This window comes from Vigna unguiculata, chromosome 8 (genome assembly GCF_037176805.1).
Source record: "Vigna unguiculata cultivar grain cowpea cultivar isolate G323 ecotype 2 chromosome 8, ASM3717680v1, whole genome shotgun sequence".
NCBI lineage: Eukaryota > Viridiplantae > Streptophyta > Magnoliopsida > Fabales > Fabaceae > Vigna > Vigna unguiculata.
The window spans coordinates 6,794,089-6,807,236 of record NC_140799.1 but is presented as its reverse complement, the minus strand read 5'-3'; the positions used below and the strand labels follow the sequence as shown (position 1 = coordinate 6,807,236).

At 32.0% G+C, this 13,148-nt stretch overlaps 1 pseudogene across 1 annotated transcript; it reads right to left on the bottom strand.

Moving 5' to 3' along the window:
• Positions 1 to 5,325: 5,325 nt before the first annotated feature.
• LOC114195490 (G-type lectin S-receptor-like serine/threonine-protein kinase SD2-5 pseudogene) lies at positions 5,326 to 8,711 on the bottom strand (annotated as a pseudogene). The gene is made up of 2 exons (XR_014983938.1): positions 8,292 to 8,711; positions 5,326 to 8,131 (listed from the first exon to the last, which is right to left on the bottom strand). The product of XR_014983938.1 is annotated as a G-type lectin S-receptor-like serine/threonine-protein kinase SD2-5 pseudogene (transcript).
• Positions 8,712 to 13,148: the final 4,437 nt, after the last annotated feature.

Here is a 13,148-nt window from a genome sequence, read left to right as displayed (position 1 = left end):
AAATTGAAATATACATTTTTTGTATGATCTCTTACATATCAAGGTATCTTATAATGATTTATATATGTTAGATTTATGATTCTTGTTAGGATGTTTATCCCAAATTAGTATAAACTCTAATTATGATTTTAGGAATTCTCTTATGAAAATGCTATGAACCTTAATTATATTTTTTCCCAAATTAGTATAACCCTTAATTACGAAATTTAGGAATTTTGTGTTTTTCTGCCTATGGTAAATTTTTTAAAGTTTTGAATTTATAATTAAAGTATGTTTTGCAATGTGATAATTGTGATTTGTGAATATAAATTTTATCTTTTTTCTAAATAGGTGAGAAGTAATAAATTTATATTAGAAAGATTATCATAAAAAGTAAAATAATTGATTCTTTTTCTGAAGGAAGAAGGTTTGTGATAAAGATGAAAAAAAAATGCATATACGTTAACTAAACTTGAGAAATTTCGTGAAAACCAAGAATTCAAGATGATGAAAAATAAATCTCTAAAATTCCTAGAATTACATATAATGAATTTAAAAATTCATTAGAACGCGATCCGGGAAAAGTGTCCTCAAATTTCACAATACCCACCCAATCAAATTGATGAGTTACGAATGACTTATCTAAAATGGTATTCATGGTTTGATATCATGATATAATAGCAAATGATAGTCATATTTTTTTGAATTCTACTATTATGTGTGCTTATTTTAAGCATAGAAAATGAAAAGAAAAAATGAAGAGTTTTTTTTTTAACTAAAAAAAATTATATATATAAAAAAAATTTAATTTGATATCCCTAAAATTTTTATCAAAGTTCTGCCACTAGATGCATATTAAGAGTTACTTTGACACTAATAAGGGTGAATAAAATTTGAATTTGAAATCTAATGTATATTAATTTCAATGTATATTATTTGAAGTTTATTTAAATGAATTTATTCTAAATTTATATCTATATTTTTAGATTTTAAGTCAAATACACTTAATTAAATTGTGATTAGATATATTTTTAAAATTTTGAAAATTCAAAATCAAGGTGCATCTATATTGAATCAAGGCGACTGAGAATTACGTTGAGTCAAGACGATTGAGGACTAGATTAAGCTAATTCATTCCAACTCCAAGGTTGAACAAAGTTGAGTTGGATCAAAGGTTGAGCTGAATCAACCTAAGATGAAGGTTGAGCCAAGTCAATCTTGGTAGAGTCGAGTAGGCCCGAATTGAAGGTCTAACTATAAAAGCCCATTTCTTTTAAAACTCAAATGCCGTTGCCTCAATTTTTAAAAACATAAAACCTCTTTTTCTCTCTACACCAACCTTACTCTCCCCTTCCATTCAATCTTGTTCCTTTATCTTTCTCATCTGATCTTCATCTTCTTGTGAATCAGAGGCCAGATTTGGGATCGTGGCAGAGTCCTTTTCGAATCCACTTGAACAATTTCTTCATCCACATAAGTATAAAATCCAACCTTCTTCTCCTCTTTCAGTTTGGGGGTTGTTGCATACAAGGTTCCTTGAATGCGTGTGGTTCTTGGGGGATTTGTTTCTGCTTTGTTTTTTACTAGAGCCTCATCCCTTTATATGTTCCTTCATTTTGGCTTCTCTAGGTTGATTTGGGGTTTTGGTGCTCAAATCACTTGGAGTTTTCTTCATTTCAATCTTGGTTTACACTAAAGGTAAGGAAAACTAAGTTAAATCTTATGGTTTTTCATACTTTGCTTGTATTGATGGATCTGATGTGGTGTGAGTATGACTAAATGTATTATGTTTTGTTTGATTGATAATTATCCGTAGATTATGTATGTGACTCTGACTATGCTAAAGAAATTCTCTCTATGAGGCTTCAATTTGAGTAATCCAACATTTATTGAGTCTAAAATCATGAAATCTATCATCATAAAGATGTTTTGAACTAAGGATTGGCTTGAGGAATGTCAGATTTCACAAATAAAGCTCCAAGAGGAGTTTCTGCGATATGTGATGGTGCTAGGAAGCATTGATGGTTCAATGAGCGCCTGTTTTGGAAACCTAAAACAAAGAGAACTGCATGTGCGGCACCAGGAGTCACCCTTTCATCGTCGGGCGTCAGTTTGATAGTGGTTCATTGTCTCGTTGGCATTGGGCGTTACCTAATTTTTTTCGCATTGCGTCCTTTTGGTAAAATGAATATTCTTTATTCGTTAATTGTCAGATCAAGCTGAAATTTTAACAGTTGATCCTAGACACGTGATTCTTCACTTTGACCAGAGGGATCTTTGTTTTTGAAGTCCGTGGTTAGAGAAATGATTTTCACCATTTTTGGTGTACTTTATGTATGTTTTTTTTTAGATTATAGTTGATTGAGATAGAATTATTGATATGTGAATATGTAAATATGATTAAGGATGTATATAATTGTGAAAGTAATTAATTATGGTGAAAGTATTATTGTGAAACTGTGAAGATAATGAGTTTGTTAATGTATACGAGTATTGTATGTGTTTGATGTAATTCCATGGGTTTCATGGGTAGATCCTATGGTGGTGTTATCTTAGTTATGCATCGGACTATAGATTTAAGTAAGGTGATATCCTGAAACTTGATCATTCACACTAAAATAGAGTAGAATTGATTTTGTGGTGAGAGTAGGAGGAGGTCCTAGTCTATGGTAGGATAATGACCTTTGATAATGATGAATTAACCTTGTGTGTGGTAGGATGAAACTCATTAGTAATGGCTCTACAAAGCAGTAGAGGTCACCACAAGTGTAAGTCTTCAATGAATTTGATTTCAAATACATGTGTTGGAATAATTAAATTTAGTGTTAGCTATTTAGGTGCAATTATAAGAATTACGTTATTAAAAACTTGAATAATCAACATATGTTCAAATTTTTAGGATGAAATAATTTAATTTTTGTTTAAATATTACATGTATTTTTTTTTTTTTGTAGAAGTAAGTTTATTACAGTAAATTTTGAAATTAAATATTATTGATTAAGCTAGAACAGTTCGTATTGGTTAGTGTATGTTGGCTATTAACTTTAGTTTTGACTTTTTTTTTTATATAACTTTGTAAACCTCATTGTATGCTTTTATACTCGTGTGATGTGACCTACTTTGTTGGAATGGATGCATAAGAGTTAATTTGATACTTAATTTGAATTGTAAATTTAAATCTATATTATTTGAAGTTCATTTAAATGAATTTATTCTAAATTTAAATTTAATCTATATTCTTTTAAGTTTATTTAGATGAATTTATTATATATTTAAATCTATATTTTTAAATTTACGTAAAATATACTTAATTAAATTGCGGTTGGATTTAGATTAGATAGTTTTTAGATTTTGAAAACTCAAAATTAAGGTGTAACTAAATCGAGCTAATGGTGAGGACTAAGTTAAGCCAAGGCGGTTGAGGAATAGATTAAGCCAAGTTAATCTAACTCCAAGGTCGAACAAAATTGGCTCGGATTGAAGGTTGAGCTGAATCAGCCCAAGATGAAGGTTGAGTTAAATCGACCTTGGTAGAGTTCAGTAGGCACGAATCAAAAGTCTAACTGAGTTAGTCTGGGATAAAGGGTCAATTAAAGTCAGCCTGGGAGGAAGGTCAAAATGTGTCAGCCCAAACTGAAGATCGAGGCGAGATGACCTGAGTCGAAGGTCTAGATGAGTCAATCTGTGTCGAAGATTGAGACGAGTAGCTTGCACCAAAGGTTGAGATATGCCTACCTTGGTCGAAGGTCAAGGCGAGTTGGTCTGGGTCGGAGGTTGAGGTGAGTCAGCATGGGCTGAAGGTTGAGGTAAGTCAACCTGGACTAGAGGTCGAGGTGAGTCAACCCAGGTTGAAGGATAGAGTCAAGTCAACCTAGGTCCAAGGTCAAACCAAGTCGGTCCACCAAATGTTGATTCAAGTTAGCCTTAATTGAATGTTGGGCGAAGTTGGCTTGACCGAAGGTGGAGTTGAGTTGACCTAGATTGAAGGTCTAGCCAAGTTAGCTCAAGTCAAAGGTGTAGCAGAGTCGACCCCAGTCGAAGGTGGAGTTGAATCAACCTCTACAAAAGGTCGAGTTGAATTGACCCCAATTGAAGGTCGAGCCGAGTTAGTCCTGACCGAAGGGTTAATTCAAGTCATTTCGTGCTCAAGGTCTTACTAAGTCATCATGAGCACAAGGTCAAGCCGAGTTGGCATGGTCCTAGGTTGAGCCTAGTCAACTCAAATCAAAGTCGATTTGAGTCGACCCAAGCCTAGGTGGAGTTGAGTTGGCACATGCCCAGGTCAAGTCAAATCGGTCTAGACCTAGGTTGACTCAAATCAGCTCTAACTAATGTTGAGGTGAAATGGTCGAGATCTAAGTTGATTTGAGTCAAACAAACTCATTACAAGTCGACTTAGTTCTAGGTCATACCGAGTTAGTTTGACTCTAGGTCGAGTAAGTCATCTTGGATCATGTCTAATAAACCTAATATTTAGGTATATCAAATCTATCTCACTTGAATTAATCTAATAGACATAATTCAAATCAGTTATTTAGTTAAAATGCATTTAAATTATAAATTCAATCTTTTATTGGATGTAGACCAGATTTTAAAAAATTCGATCCATAACCACCGTTAAAACCTTAAACATTAAATACACTTCAAATTTAACATATTAACCTGTAATAGTTTTTTTTTGTTTTATGGAAATAGTACATAAACATTATCTACAATAATACTTATTAATATTATGGTTAAAAAAATTATCAGCTACAACTAATCACAGTTAGTTTTACAAATTACTTTTGGAAAACTGGTAATCAGAGTGCATTTCTTTAGATATGTTTAATTATAACCTATTACCATGGATTTAAGTTCAGACATTTGACACTAATGTCCAAAATATAACACTATGGGAGAATACATACATTTTATATATATATATATATATATATATATATATATATATATATATGTATGTAAATATTTATGTGTGTATATGTATCACCTTAAACTGGATGTAAATATATCACTACATAAAAGACAACTTCAATTATTGTGAACAATAGCTTTAGGCATGTCACCCTTAAGATTTGATGGGCAACCCAATCCATAACTCCTATGCAATTCAATAAAGATTGAACTTTGGGGTTGGACCAAAAATATATTCGAGTCTTCTCTTGCAAAATCAAAACTCCACAGTTCTATTATTTCAGTACCAATAATTGATATCATTTACAACTTTTACCTCATTTTTCTGCATCCTTATTATGCGTACACGTTTCAAAAGTATTACCCCTAGATCAAAAGAGAAACAAGCGTTATCCAACTTCAGCTCTTAAAAAAATATACCTTTTTCAGAACTAGAAGCAAATATTTTGGTCTTCACAAACACGTAGAGAAGGTATATATCACAAAATTTGAGACACTCAAACAAAATTTTCAAATGATGTATGGAGGTGATCCTGCACTACAAGAATAATTGACTTATTTTTCTTCTGCAAATTCAACTAGAATAACTAATCAATTTCCTCAAGAACAAACTAAAAAGGAACAAAAAAGTGCACAGACACTGTCATCTTGGCCCTGAAAGCCTAACAGCAGAAAGATTAGCATCACTGTTACAATCTGATGGTCCTGAAGAAGTACCAGCATCACTATATGAGTAAAACTGAGAACCAGGCACAGAACAAGTTGGTGGCTTAGAAACAGTGCATAAACCCTCTAGCATTTGGACAACTTTGCTCATACAAGGCCTCAAAGACATGTCTTCTTGTATGCACCACAATGCAACTTTCACAGCAGTTTCAACCCTCTCATCATTTTCATCAGTTTCCACCTTTGAGTCAACAATTTCTCTCACCTTCCCTTCTTCCATCATCTTAAAAGCAAAATATGGGAAATGGGATTTCTCTGAAGTTTCCCTTGGATCATAGTTTTTCCTCCCTCCAATGATCTCTAGTAACACCATGCCATAGCTATAAACGTCACTTTTCTCTGATATGGCACAGTTTGTGATCCATTCAGGTGCAAGATACCCTCTTGTGCCTCTAAGTGTTGTGAAAACATGGCTTTGTTCCCGTGTCATGAGCTTAGCTAAACCAAAATCAGAAACCTTGACCAAGAAGTTATCATCTAGAAGCACATTTTCTGGTTTGATGTCACAATGGATAATCTTTGAGTCACAATCTTCATGGAGGTAGGCAAGTCCTTTTGCTGTTCCAAGTGCTATGTTATACCTTGTATCCCAATCCAACACAAACCCCTCTCTGTGCTTGTTGAATATCCATTTATCCAATGATCCATTGGCCATGTACTCATAAGCAAGAAGTCTATGAGGCCCTTCAGCACAGAACCCTTTAAGCCTTACTAAGTGGTGATGATGAATTCTCCCTATAATGCTAACTTCAACCTTGAACTCTTTCTTCCCTTGCCCAATTCCTTCCAACTTCTTCACTGCTAGTTGAGTACCATCTGGTACAACTCCTTTATAAACTGATCCGAAACCCCCTTCTCCTAGCTTCACTGAGAAGTTACTTGTTGCAGTTTTTAGATCATTGTAGCTGTAACGTATTGGCATGCCGGTTAAACCCTCCAAGAAACTCTCATCTTCTGAAAACTCTTCAGGAGACTCAGGCAAATCTTGCTTTTTCCTGAAACATCTATGTGCCACAAACAGCATACCACAAATGACAAACAATGTTGCTATCACAATGATCACAACAACTATTGCCTGCAAAGTGCTGCTTTCACTGTCTCCATGGTCTCCATCACTAGATACCACCTTAATGTAGGACACTAAACCAGAATCTTCGACAGATTTCTGAAAGCTTCCAATCCAGTCCAATAGGAAACAGTTCCCTGAACTGCTGTTGAAGAAGAAAGCAAGGCATGAGCAATTTGCACTGCAAGAGGTTTTGCAACCAATCAAATCAGTCTTCGAAGAGGGTGGAACAAACCCAAGTGCAAAGTAATTGAGTGGATCATCAGCTTTGAGGAGCTCTAAGGTTCCTTTTGAGCTGCAAGGAGAGACAAACCCGGGTTTGCAATTAGGACTAGAGCTAAGAACAGAAGGGCAGGTGCATTTTTTGCCACCACTGCATATGTAATAGGGATCACAAGGTTCTGGGGTGCTGCAAGAATCTTGTGGTATTGTTATTGGTGAAACAACAATTTCTCTTTGGAGACTGGAGAATGTGATGAGGCCGTCACTCCCCAAAACTAGAATCCAAGTACCATTTGAATCTGATTTTTCAGCAATATCAAATTGCCACAACAAGGACTTAGTTTCATCAAAGAAACTCCAGAAGCTTGCATTAAGGGTAGCTGAAGCCACCACATCACCACTCTTGTAGATGATTTTTTTGCGGCTATCATCCTTCAGAGACCAATAAGGCTGTGGAGTTTGTAAACCAGTGGAGAGAATGGCATTGCCAGATTCAATCTGAAGAACATAGGTCAAATTGTTAGGACCAGGTTCACTGATAAGCTTCATTCCCTCAATGAACTCCTGCATTGGCAACAAGGTATCTGCTGGGTGGCTGAAACTCTGCCAAATCACATGACTATCATTCCTTAGCAAAACCAAGTTTCCGGTGTCTTTCAATTCCATTGAAGACACATTCTTGCCTTCTGTACCTGTAGACCACACCACTGTTGATCCTTTAAGCAAATAGAGATTACCCTTTTCATCAAACACAAATTTATCAGAGTTGGAAACAGGAAGACCCCTATTTGCTACCCAAACCACTTTGTTGCTGTCCATGTGAACTATTGCCAATAGAAACAATGTGATGTCATTTGCAGTGGTGACAAAGCCAAATCCAAAATCTCCATTGTATGAAACAAGCAAAATACCGTTCTTGTCAATCCAATTCATCTGAGAACCTTCAATCCCCGGAGAAGCTTTGCCAACCTTGAGAATACTAGTCAAAACTACTTCAGACGAAAGAAGGACACACAACAAAAGGGTATGCATAACACAGAAGATAGACCACTGTTTTCCCATGGTTTTCCTCCGAAACCCTGTTACCCTTTGGGGAAATTAAATCTCACGAAGGAGAAAAACAAAGGCAAGAAACTAGGAATCCATTAACAAGAGAGAAGAGGGTTGAAATTGAAAGAGGCCGTAACAATAACATCCTTACAATCATACAAGTCTAACGTGAGCCTGAAACAAATGAAATAATGAAAATGAAAATGAAATATGGCACAGAAAAAAGTGGCAAATGTAAAAGTATCTGAACAAAGAGAAGGCAAAAACTTCCTCTGTTCACACTTGACCGACTCAGCCACGCTTCAATCAGCTGAATTCCATTCTTTATTCATACCTTGTGAAATGGAAGAACAATATTGAAATTTGGATGAATGGAAGCTATGTTTTTCTGGAAACAGAAGCTAGAAGATGGGAAAAAAAGCCACTTTGAGAGAAGACCAATGAGAAGAGTGTAAATGGGTGATAACAAGTAGTTGGCAGTGCATTTATTTGGTTTGATTGTGACAAATTAAAGAAGAGAAATAGCAGAAGGTGGTAGGAAAGTAGCATGTGAATTGGAAAGAAATGATAATCAATGCTAAACTGTGCATCAGTTGAAGCAAATCAAGACAATGAATGGAGAAGTACAATATTATGAATATAATGATATATGTGTCAGTTATGAGTTCATGACTGTGTAAGCTTTGGCACTTAGAAGCTTTTTGTGAATTGAGTCAAATCAATTCAATGGATGGATCTGTGTTTTGCTTTTAATCTGTTTGTGTCAGCTTGATGCACTAGGAAGAAACTTTTATGTGGAGCCAAACAAAAAATGAGTGGACCCAATTGATCGACCTCAAATAAGAGATATGCGTGTAAAGGGTGTTGTAGACTTTGGATACAGATGAAGTTATTTCATATCTTTACCAAAATTTTTCATCTTTGGCCAATACAACCTTCTTCTGATTTTAGTTAAGAGTATTTTAAGCTGAAAATAGTTAACACTATGGATTAAGTTTTAAAAAAGGGAACAAGTTAACTAGTCTTGAGATTTAGAAGAGTTAATTGGTCCTCTTATTTCTTATATATTAATTCAAGTTAAATAGGACGTGGAGCTACATTTGATCAAAAAAATTGAAGTTAAATTAATAAAAAGTTACATACAGTCTTGAATGGTTTAGTTAAAGTAAGATGTTCGTGAGGATTTTTGTTTGGATACGGCAATAAGTAGCTATAAACATGAATTATGGAATTATATATAAATAATTAGCGTGAAAAATTGGTGATAATAAATTCATTTCAAATAGTTCTGTATATATATTTTTTATTATTTAAATGTAACCTATAAGACCCATTTTATTTAGGGTAAAAAATTTGAATTTATATTAAATGAAAAATGAATATATCCTTTTAAAAATGTCTATAAACAAATTTAAAGTAACTTATCATTAAGACTTTATATTTCTAAACTTATTTATCACTTGACTTCTCTAATATTTAAAATCGATCATTTAGCTTTTTATGATAATGTTTTACTTGAGCTGACAGTAAAAAGTAAATTAAGATAGTTCAATTAAAATCTTGATATAGGTAAGTTCTTGTTTATCCAGTCATGTCTCTTTTCTTCATGTTTGAGTTTATGGGATTTTTACACTCCATTTGTCTAAATCAACTTTGGGAACAAGAATGTAATAGTAATGTGATCTAGTAGATAGATGTTGATAGTTCAGGTTGAAGCTTTAGAGGTTCTACTCAATTACTTTGAAAATTTTTGGGTGTTAAGTTGTTTTTCTTGGCGAGCAGAGTTCATTACTAAATATAATTGTTTTGAGTAAGATGCGTTGTAGGGTTGTTCAATGGTTTGGAAGGTGTAAAACAAATATAAAAAATGAAATATTTTATATAAAATTTATTTTTCGAACTTTTTTTATGTAAAATTATTTATTAAATTGTCATAATTAATTTCATTTAACATTTTTTTTATAGATAATGGGACTAATCAGTTTAATCTTGTATAATCTAGTAACTTTAATTTTTTAACACTAAATAAAAAAATTAAAAATATCTTCACATATTTTAAATTGTTTAAATCTATTTTGAAATGTGGTAATTTCTTTATTTACAATATACATAAAGTAATCAATTTTAAATGATTTTTTAAGAGATTTTATAATTTCATTATGAACATTTTCATTAATTATTATTATTTTCTAATTATTTTTCTTATTTGTTTTTATAAATTTATTTATAACTCCTTTTTGTGATGTAATTAAAGTCTCATTTCTTCTCTTATTTTGGATTTTCGAATAGTTGATTCAAATTTTCTAGTTGACATATATATATATATATATATATATATATATATATATATGAAATAAAATATTATGATATATAAAACACTACTAAAGATAGATATATAAAACATAAAATGAATGAAAATTAAAATAATAAAATCTGGTTCTGGTTGTAGTATCTTGAAGTCTCAAGTCTTTTTTTCGTTCTCAAGTATCAACGTGTTCACAAACCGACAAAGTTGTTTATTTTAAGATTAATCATTAATAAAATAAAAATAAAATTATTGTTCTTCTCAACTCAACAATAAGTCTTTTTTTTTTTCTAAACTTGAATTATTTTTCTATAGAAAACTCAACTTTAAATTATGCTTCAATTAGTCTATTCTTCACCAAAAGACTAAACCATAACCTAATTAATAGTTTTGTAGAAAAATTTAGTTCCTCATGAAGATATATGCAAATAAATAAATAAATACCTCTCAGAATTCACGAATCGAAAAGTACCAAAAACAAAATTGGGCAAAAAAAACACATTTCTAATTCTAATACAAATATAAAATGTAATAACAACAACACAAATAGAAAGAAAAAATCATACTAACTGGAAATGAAGAAAAAATTGGTACACAAGAGCAACATGAGATTCAAGAGATTTAAGGAATGTAATATGTCAAAATCCTACAAAAATGACTCTTAGGAGAGAAGAAAGGAAAGACAGACAAGATAAGTCACAGAGAGATAAAAGAAAAAAACAAAATCCAAATTGATTATAAAAGAATAAAGATAACTAATCATTCTCTTTCTTGTAAAAAAAATTATAATTTACTAAAAAAAATGTTTTAACTCATTAATTATTATTTTTACTACCAATAAAAATTAACATGCACTAAGAATAATTTAAATAAATTTTATTCCCAAACATGAACTTATAATAATTTAATATAGCTATATTAGTATTAAATAATTTTTTTAGGCCTTTTTTTTATCTTAAACGTAATTTTATAATTAGTTTAATAGAAGTATATTAATTAGTACTAAAAAACTTTTGAGGCCTTTTTTCTTAAACATAATTTTATAATTAATTTAATAGAGAAATATTAGAGGTAGAAAAAAATTGGAGGCCTTATTTTCTCAAAGGTCTAAAGCGAGTGCTTTACTTGCTTTGATTTGAGCTTACCCTATATGTTGGAATTGTATCAAATATTGTGAAATTGAAATTGTATTAATTGAGAATAAAATATACAGGAGGTTAGTTTAGAAATGCATACATTTCTCATTACCTTGAATTTTGGCTAAATTACAATTTTGGTTTACTGATATTCGTTATCTAGTTAAGTTGAAGTAGACAATGAGTTTACTATAATGGTTTAAATCAGATAGAATGGAGAATTGAGGAGAGAAATAATGTGTTGTTTGATTGCTATTTTTTTTTCATGTCACGTTTGAGCACTAAGTTGTGTCTCTAGAGAAACAATTATGTGGTGATCATCATTGTTTGCATTGAGTACTATCGATTAAGCTTATGGTGTCTCAAGTGGAAATTCTCTTCGCTCAAGCTATGCGTTGAGATTTGAGCAAGAGAGATGCCAAAATATTTCTTTTTCCTCTTGAACTTTCATTGCTCATGCAATGAAGAGTTAAGAGTTTTGGAGTTGTATTTTGAAACTTGGTGTCTCATATGCAATAAGTTACAATGCTTAAGCAATGATGTAGCGCTTGAGTGAGGGGGATCAATATTGATTCCCTCTATTATTGAATATCGGTCACTCAAGTGATGAGTGAATGCTCAAGCAATGAATGGGCATTCAAGGAAGAGATATCGTAGTGATTATCTCTACTATAGAGCAAGTGTCGCTTAAATAGTATGAGTTTGTTTAATTGATATGTTATTTTGTTCAAATGGTGTGTATACATCTTAAGCAAAGGATCTTCCGTTGTTTCCATGAAGATAGGTCACTCAAGCAATATTGTCTTGGTTAAGTGATATATTTTTATTTCTGTCAGTAAAAATTTATCGATAATTATGAAAATTTGTAACATTAGTAGTTTGTTGTACTAGACTAAGTTTTTCCGGTGTTGGTTTAATGCTTTAGCAATAAGAGAGACATCGTTTATTCTCTCTCCACTAAAAGTTTGGACATTAAACATTGGCTTATCCCTCAAGTGAGGAAGGAGATGCATTAATTATTTCTTTCTAGCTTGAAATACCACTCAAGTGTCAGACGATGCTTGATGATATGTTACATTGCTTTAACGATGTACACACAAGTCAAGTATTATTTGTGTAAAATTTAGTAACTTACGTTTTAAATTCCTACTTGTTTAGTGTTTTCAAGTTGAATGCTTATTGTTTTGTTACTTGTAGGTATGATATATTTTAGGGTTAAATATGTTTTTGCTCTCTTAACTTTTAGTTGAAATTGAAATTAATCTCTCTTTGAAACTTTCGACCCTAGTCCTCTATCTGTAGAAATGTGTTACTGTCATCTATCTTTAGAAATGTGTGGATTTAGTCCTTTTGACCAAATTTTGTTAAGTTTATTTGACATTTTAAATGTGTTTGTGAGCTAACATTGAAGCCAAAATATGTTAAATGGTGTAAACAACTTAAATATTATCATGAAACGCATTTGAAACGTCAAATAAATTTAACAAAATTTGGTTAAAATGATTTAATTCACACATTTCTAAAATTAAAAGACTAAATTGGATCAACATTTTGAAGAATAATTAATTCCAATTTTTAGTGCAAGTTACAAAACATATTTAATTCTATATTTTATTAAGGGTACAACAAGTATGATTAGTGAATATATTATTCTATGAATAATATTATAAGTAATAACCAAAATGATGTTACTATGTTGAAATTTATGTACAAGCAGTGGCGGAGGATAATGGTGGCAAGGGAGGGCCAT